At 48.0% G+C, this 7,413-nt stretch overlaps 1 protein-coding gene across 4 annotated transcripts in view; it reads left to right on the top strand.

Moving 5' to 3' along the window:
* Window positions 1-6,046: 6,046 nt before the first annotated feature.
* LOC133644871 (ankyrin repeat domain-containing protein 50-like) overlaps window positions 6,047-7,413 on the top strand; it is a 98,436-nt gene continuing 97,069 nt past the window's right edge. For 2 of the 4 annotated variants that reach the window (XM_062039623.1, XM_062039618.1), the window contains exon 1: window positions 6,047-6,256. The gene's annotated coding sequence lies outside the window, so the exon portion shown is untranslated. Of the gene's footprint in view, window positions 6,326-7,413 lie in introns of all 4 variants that reach the window. The other 2 variants (XM_062039622.1, XM_062039621.1) reach the window with 2 other exon arrangements.

Raw genomic sequence — 7,413 nt, 5'->3', positions numbered from 1 at the left:
GGAGAGTCCAGTCCATAGTGGATATAGTTAATGATGTAAGAGTCCAGTCCATAGTGGATCGAGTTAATAATGTGAGAGTCCAGTCCATAGTGGATCTAGTTAATAATGTGAGAGTCCAGTCCATAGTTGTGGCTTGTGCAGCCCTTTGAGACACTCGTGATTTAGAACTATATAAGTACTGCGAAGTCTGGGACGCTAAATAAGGCACACTTGCAAATAATGCCTTTCTTTATGTGTGCAATTGGGGCAGAAGTCCACAGGAGGGCGCACGTTCCCCTCCAGAGTCTATTGCTGTCATTCAAAGACACGTGGCGGAAGTGGCTCACCTGAGCAGCTGAAAACAATCAGTCAATCACAATCACTTCTAAAACATCCAATAAATAGACTCCAACAGTCAGAAGTTTACAAGCAGAATGGAAACATCAAACCAGGTAAGAAGGAGCTATTTTCTTTACAACTTGTTTCAACTTTAAATCAGAGATGACAGATCTTACTTTATCTTCCTGGTTCTTGTATCGCTCCGTGTTTGACATCATTTTAGACTTTATCGTGCCCGGAAAAGGAGTGTTGTTAGTCCCATGTTGATGTGATAAAACCTCTTTCTTGGCACACATGCAGCAGAATGTGTGGCATTTTTTACAGCCAAAATATTGTGTCCAAAAAATACACAAACTCAGTGTCATGTTCAAAACCACAAATAAAAGAATAAGACCGGGAAATATTTTCACACATTCATCAGTTAGTCACTCCTCTGTTACACAGAAATATCCTGCAAATATCCTCTTGCCATTTATACAGTAGGATTGACTTGTGTTGAACAGGAACAACTGCAGCCATCACAACAAGACGATCTGGAGGCCGACATGACAATTATGCAGTACAAATGCCAAAAGAACTCTCTCCAAGGTCAGCTGGAGTCCGTCAAGGACACGTACCTTGCGGCCAGGAGAAGTCTCCAAGGTCAGCTGGAGTCCGTCAAGGACACGTACCTTGCGGCCAGGAGAAGTCTCCAAGGTCAGCTGGAGTCCGTCAAGGACACGTACCTTGCGGCCAGGAGAAGTCTCCAAGGTCAGCTGGAGTCCGTCAAGGACACGTACCTTGCGGCCAGGAGAAGTCTCCAAGGTCAGCTGGAGTCCGTCAAGGACACGTACCTTGCGGCCAGGAGAAGTCTCCAAGGTCAGCTGGAGTCCGTCAAGGACACGTACCTTGCGGCCAGGAGAAGTCTCCAAGGTCAGCTGGAGTCCGTCAAGGACACGTACCTTGCGGCCAGGAGAAGTCTCCAAGGTCAGCTGGAGTCCGTCAAGGACACGTACCTTGCGGCCAGGAGAAGTCTCCAAGGTCAGCTGGAGTCCGTCAAGGACACGTACCTTGCGGCCAGGAGAAGTCTCCAAGGTCAGCTGGAGTCCGTCAAGGACACGTACCTTGCGGCCAGGAGAAGTCTCCAAGGTCAGCTGGAGTCCGTCAAGGACACGTACCTTGCGGCCAGGAGAAGTCTCCAAGGTCAGCTGGAGTCCGTCAAGGACACGTACCTTGCGGCCAGGAGAAGTCTCCAAGGTCAGCTGGAGTCCGTCAAGGACACGTACCTTGCGGCCAGGAGAAGTCTCCAAGGTCAGCTGGAGTCCGTCAAGGACACGTACCTTGCGGCCAGGAGAAGTCTCCAAGGTCAGCTGGAGTCTGTCAAGGACACGTACCTTGCGGCCAGGAGAAGTCTCCAAGGTCAGCTGGAGTCTGTCAAGGACACGTACCTTGCGGCCAGGAGAAGTCCCCAAGGTCAGCTGGAGTCTGTCAAGGACACGTACCTTGCGGCCAGGAGAAGTCTCCAAGGTCAGCTGGAGTCTGTCAAGGACACGTACCTTGCGGCCAGGAGAAGTCTCCAAGGTCAGCTGGAGTCCGTCAAGGACACGTACCTTGCGGCCAGGAGAAGTCTCCAAGGTCAGCTGGAGTCCGTCAAGGACACGTACCTTGCGGCCAGGAGAAGTCTCCAAGGTCAGCTGGAGTCCGTCAAGGACACGTACCTTGCGGCCAGGAGAAGTCTCCAAGGTCAGCTGGAGTCCGTCAAGGACACGTACCTTGCGGCCAGGAGAAGTCTCCAAGGTCAGCTGGAGTCCGTCAAGGACACGTACCTTGCGGCCAGGAGAAGTCTCCAAGGTCAGCTGGAGTCCGTCAAGGACACGTACCTTGCGGCCAGGAGAAGTCTCCAAGGTCAGCTGGAGTCCGTCAAGGACACGTACCTTGCGGCCAGGAGAAGTCTCCAAGGTCAGCTGGAGTCCGTCAAGGACACGTACCTTGCGGCCAGGAGAAGTCTCCAAGGTCAGCTGGAGTCCGTCAAGGACACGTACCTTGCGGCCAGGAGAAGTCTCCAAGGTCAGCTGGAGTCCGTCAAGGACACGTACCTTGCGGCCAGGAGAAGTCTCCAAGGTCAGCTGGAGTCCGTCAAGGACACGTACCTTGCGGCCAGGAGAAGTCTCCAAGGTCAGCTGGAGTCCGTCAAGGACACGTACCTTGCGGCCAGGAGAAGTCTCCAAGGTCAGCTGGAGTCCGTCAAGGACACGTACCTTGCGGCCAGGAGAAGTCTCCAAGGTCAGCTGGAGTCCGTCAAGGACACATACCTTGCGGCCAGGACTGTATCTTACCTAAACTGAAACTTGTATTTCTGTGTAGAGCCAATCACAAGCGGCGGCGGCGGAGTGACATTCTTCAAAAGTCACAATTATAACGGACCCTGACTACAAAATAGATGATACAAATATCATCTGATATCAATAAATGATGTGTTGATATAGAAACCTGCCTACAATACTGATAATACAAGTATGACTTGTGCTGATATCAATCAGTCAATGACGTATCGACATAGCTCCAAGATTGTGCATCGTCCAGATTGATGTCAGAAGGCTGATTGATATTGCTGTGATATCATCATCTAAACCCTTGTATCGTGACAGTACATATGTAAGTAAATATGAATGTGTAAAGGAAGGGCTTTTGTAACTGAATCATATTTGAATATAAATAAATAAGGACTCCCCTCATTATAATATTACATGATTGTGTACATTTTTATTGTATAGTTTTTACATACACCATTAAAAAAAAAAAAAAAGTTTAGTTTTTTTTCATCACTGTTTTTTTACGGTAAAATTTGGCAACTGACCTACAACTATTGGCATCGTTAATATAGGTCAAGTAGATTTTGAAGTATTTGTTTACATTTGTATACATTGTATATTATTAGATACTACAAAACTCAGACAACTGCATGTTTTCCTGTCAAATGGAAAGAATGAGTAGACTTTGACGCACACTATTGTGGCGGCCCTTGGGTTTGATACCTGTGATGTACGCCATACCTACTTGACATTATTAATAATAACATTATGGTTGACGACTGTTATATTTGTAATATTGAAAATGGGAGTCATTCATTTTTGGAATGGGACACTGTACATTTATTTTGGGAGATAAGAGGTTGGTTGGGAGACATTTATGGAGATGTCCCAATTTAATGGAGAAGAGATTACATTTGGATTTTTTTTTATAGACTATAGCAACCTTTAAAATAATCATTAATATTATTCTGTTGCAAGCTACATTGTTCATAAAATAGATTTGAAAGCCAGATTCTCCCATCGGAGTTGTTGCGTCAGACCAATATTTTAAACTTTTTATCTCAATATTTAGACTCTTTTATGTCAAAATTTCGATTTTTTTAAATTTTATTTCATAATTTCAAGTTTGTTTGTCACCATTCTGACTTTATTTTCTCAAAATTTCCATTTTGTATGTAAATGTGTTATACTTGTGTAGCGCTTTTCTACCTTCAAGGTACTCAAAGCGCTGTGACACTATTTCCACACACACGCACACACACACGCGCGCACGCACACACGCACACGCACGCACACACACACACACACACACACACACACACACACACACACACACACACACACACACACACGCACGCACGCACGCACGCACGCACGCACGCACGCACACACACACACACACACACACACACACACACACACACACACACACACACACACACACACACACACACACACACACACACACACACACACACAGGGGTGTGACGAGGTTGGTAGTAGGTGGGAATTGAACCAGGAACCCTCAGGTTGCTGGCACGGCCACGCCGTCCCCAAGTCCCCGTATCTTCTTTTATCTGGTTATTTTGACTTTATCTCATCATTTCTACTTTTCATCTCATGCTAACGACTCACCATTGGGCTATTCCTTTTTTTTTTTGTGGCGGAAACGGGCTTCCAAAGTAAAGCGTCGCCTGATGCTTTTATTATGAAGTATCCGACGGCAGGACACAAAGAATACAACTCCCAGCATGCTTCGCGGCCCGCCTGGTGCTGTGAGACGAGTGTTTTGGAGGCGGGGATAGGATAATAAGACTACACCTCCCAGCATGCTTCGCGGCCCGCCTGGTGCTGTGAGACGAGTGTTTTGGAGGCGGGGATAGGACATTAAGACTACACCTCCCAGCATGCTTCGCGGCCCTCCTGGTGCTGTGAGAGAGTGTTTTGGAGGCGGGGATAGGATAATAAGACTACACCTCCCAGCATGCTTCGCGGCCCGCCTGGTGCTGTGAGAGAGTGTTTTGGAGGCGGGGATAGGATAATAAGACTACACCTCCCAGCATGCTTCGCGGCCCGCCTGGTGCTGTGAGAGAGTGTTTTGGAGGCGGGGATAGGACATTAAGACTACACCTCCCAGCATGCTTCGCGGCCCGCCTGGTGCTGTGAGAGAGTGTTTTGGAGGCGGGGATAGGATAATAAGACTACACCTCCCAGCATGCTTCGCGGCCCTCCTGGTGCTGTGAGACGAGTGTTTTGGAGGCGGGGATAGGATAATAAGACTACACCTCCCAGCATGCTTCGCGGCCCGCCTGGTGCTGTGAGAGAGTGTTTTGGAGGCGGGGATAGGATAATAAGACTACACCTCCCAGCATGCTTCGCGGCCCGCCTGGTGCTGTGAGAGAGTGTTTTGGAGGCGGGGATAGGATAATAAGACTACACCTCCCAGCATGCTTCGCGGCCCGCCTGGTGCTGTGAGAGAGTGTTTTGGAGGCGGGGATAGGATAATAAGACTACACCTCCCAGCATGCTTCGCGGCCCTCCTGGTGCTGTGAGAGAGTGTTTTGGAGGCGGGGATAGGATAATAAGACTACACCTCCCAGCATGCTTCGCGGCCCTCCTGGTGCTGTGAGACGAGTGTTTTGGAGGCGGGGATAGGATAATAAGACTACACCTCCCAGCATGCTTCGCGGCCCGCCTGGTGCTGTGAGAGAGTGTTTTGGAGGCGGGGATAGGATAATAAGACTACACCTCCCAGCATGCTTCGCGGCCCGCCTGGTGCTGTGAGAGAGTGTTTTGGAGGCGGGGATAGGATAATAAGACTACACCTCCCAGCATGCTTCGCGGCCCGCCTGGTGCTGTGAGACGAGTGTTTTGGAGGCGGGGATGGGACATTAAGACTACACCTCCCAGCATGCTTCGCGGCCCTCCTGGTGCTGTGAGACGAGTGTTTTGGAGGCGGGGATATGATAATAAGACTACACCTCCCAGCATGCTTCGCGGCCCTCCTGGTGCTGTGAGACGAGTGTTTTGGAGGCGGGGATGGGACATTAAGACTACACCTCCCAGCATGCTTCGCGGCCCGCCTGGTGCTGTGAGACGAGTGTTTTGGAGGCGGGGATGGGACATTAAGACTACACCTCCCAGCATGCTTCGCGGCCCGCCTGGTGCTGTGAGACCAGTGTTTTGGAGGCGGGGATAGGACATTAAGACTACACTTCCCAGCATGCTTCGCGGCCTTCCTGGTGCTGTGAGACGAGTGTTTTGGAGGCGGGGATAGGATAATAAGACTACACTTCCCAGCATGCTTCGCGGCCCGCCTGGTGCTGTGAGACGAGTGTTTTGGAGGCGGGGATAGGATAATAAGACTACACCTCCCAGCATGCTTCGCGGCCCGCCTGGTGCTGTGAGACGAGTGTTTTGGAGGCGGGGAGTCTCAGTGGGTCTGCTGGCCGGGCGGCGGTGTGTGTGCGTCGGACAGCAGGAGGCAGGAGGAGCCCTCGCCGCCTGGAGGACGACACGGCGAGAAGGGAGAGACAGCGGAAAGAAAAAGAGGGGACATTGAAAGAAAGACGCCGCGTTGCTCGGATGAACATATCGGAGCTCAAAGGCTGAAGTTTGGCTGTCGACGAGGACAAAAAGCCGACAAGGTGAGAGACTAAAAGCCGACAAGGTGAGAGACTAAAAGCCGACAAGGTGAGAGACTAAAAGCCGACAAGGTGAGAGACTCCTCTTCTTTTTGTTTTGTCGTCCTCACATCTGCTTTGTTGAAGTTGAAGTACGGCGGCCATCGAACATCTGCACCGCCGCCTTGACATCTGTGTATCAATGCGCGCATTTGTTAGCTAGTCCCCCCAAATATGGAGCCTGTGAAGGAGATTTGTCTTCCAACTAACTTGAATGTCCTCGTCCAGTCTCACTTCCAACACCGCAATCATCAACATTAGCCCGAGTAGACAGACCCTTTTGGACTTGGCAGCAGAGTGCGGATGTTTGGCATTTAAAGCCACATTGGAAGGAAGGAAGGAAGGAAGGAAGGAAGGAAGGAAGGAGGGGGCTGACAGAAAGAAACTGCCAAGAATTGAGAGTTGCAATAAAAGCAAGACAAGAGCATGCATCACATTTGAAGAAGATGAATACATTATATTGTCTACATCACATTTGAAGAAGATGAATACATTATATTGTCTGCATCACATTTGAAGAAGATGAATACATTATATTGTCTACATCACATTTGAAGAAGATGAATACATTATATTGTCTACATCACATTTGAAGAAGATGGATACATTATATTGTCTACATCACATTTGAAGAAGATGGATACATTATATTGTCTACATCACATTTGAAGAAGATGGATACATTATATTGTCTGCATCACATTTGAAGAAGATGGATACATTATATTGTCTGCATCACATTTGAAGAAGATGAATACATTATATTGTCTACATCACATTTGAAGAAGATGAATACATTATATTGTCTACATCACATTTGAAGAAGATGGATACATTATATTGTCTGCATCACATTTGAAGAAGATGGATACATTATATTGTCTGCATCACATTTGAAGAAGATGGATACATTATATTGTCTGCATCACATTTGAAGAAGATGGATACATTATATTGTCTGCATCACATTTGAAGAAGATGAATACATTATATTGTCTACATCACATTTGAAGAAGATGAATACATTATATTGTCTACATCACATTTGAAGAAGATGGATACATTATATTGTCTACATCACATTTGAAGAAGATGGATACATTATATTGTCTGCATCACAT

This window comes from Entelurus aequoreus, linkage group LG28, assembly GCF_033978785.1.
Source record: "Entelurus aequoreus isolate RoL-2023_Sb linkage group LG28, RoL_Eaeq_v1.1, whole genome shotgun sequence".
Taxonomy (NCBI): Eukaryota; Metazoa; Chordata; class Actinopteri; order Syngnathiformes; family Syngnathidae; genus Entelurus; species Entelurus aequoreus.
Note: the sequence above shows the minus strand (reverse complement) of the source record. Positions and strands in the feature narration are given on the sequence as shown.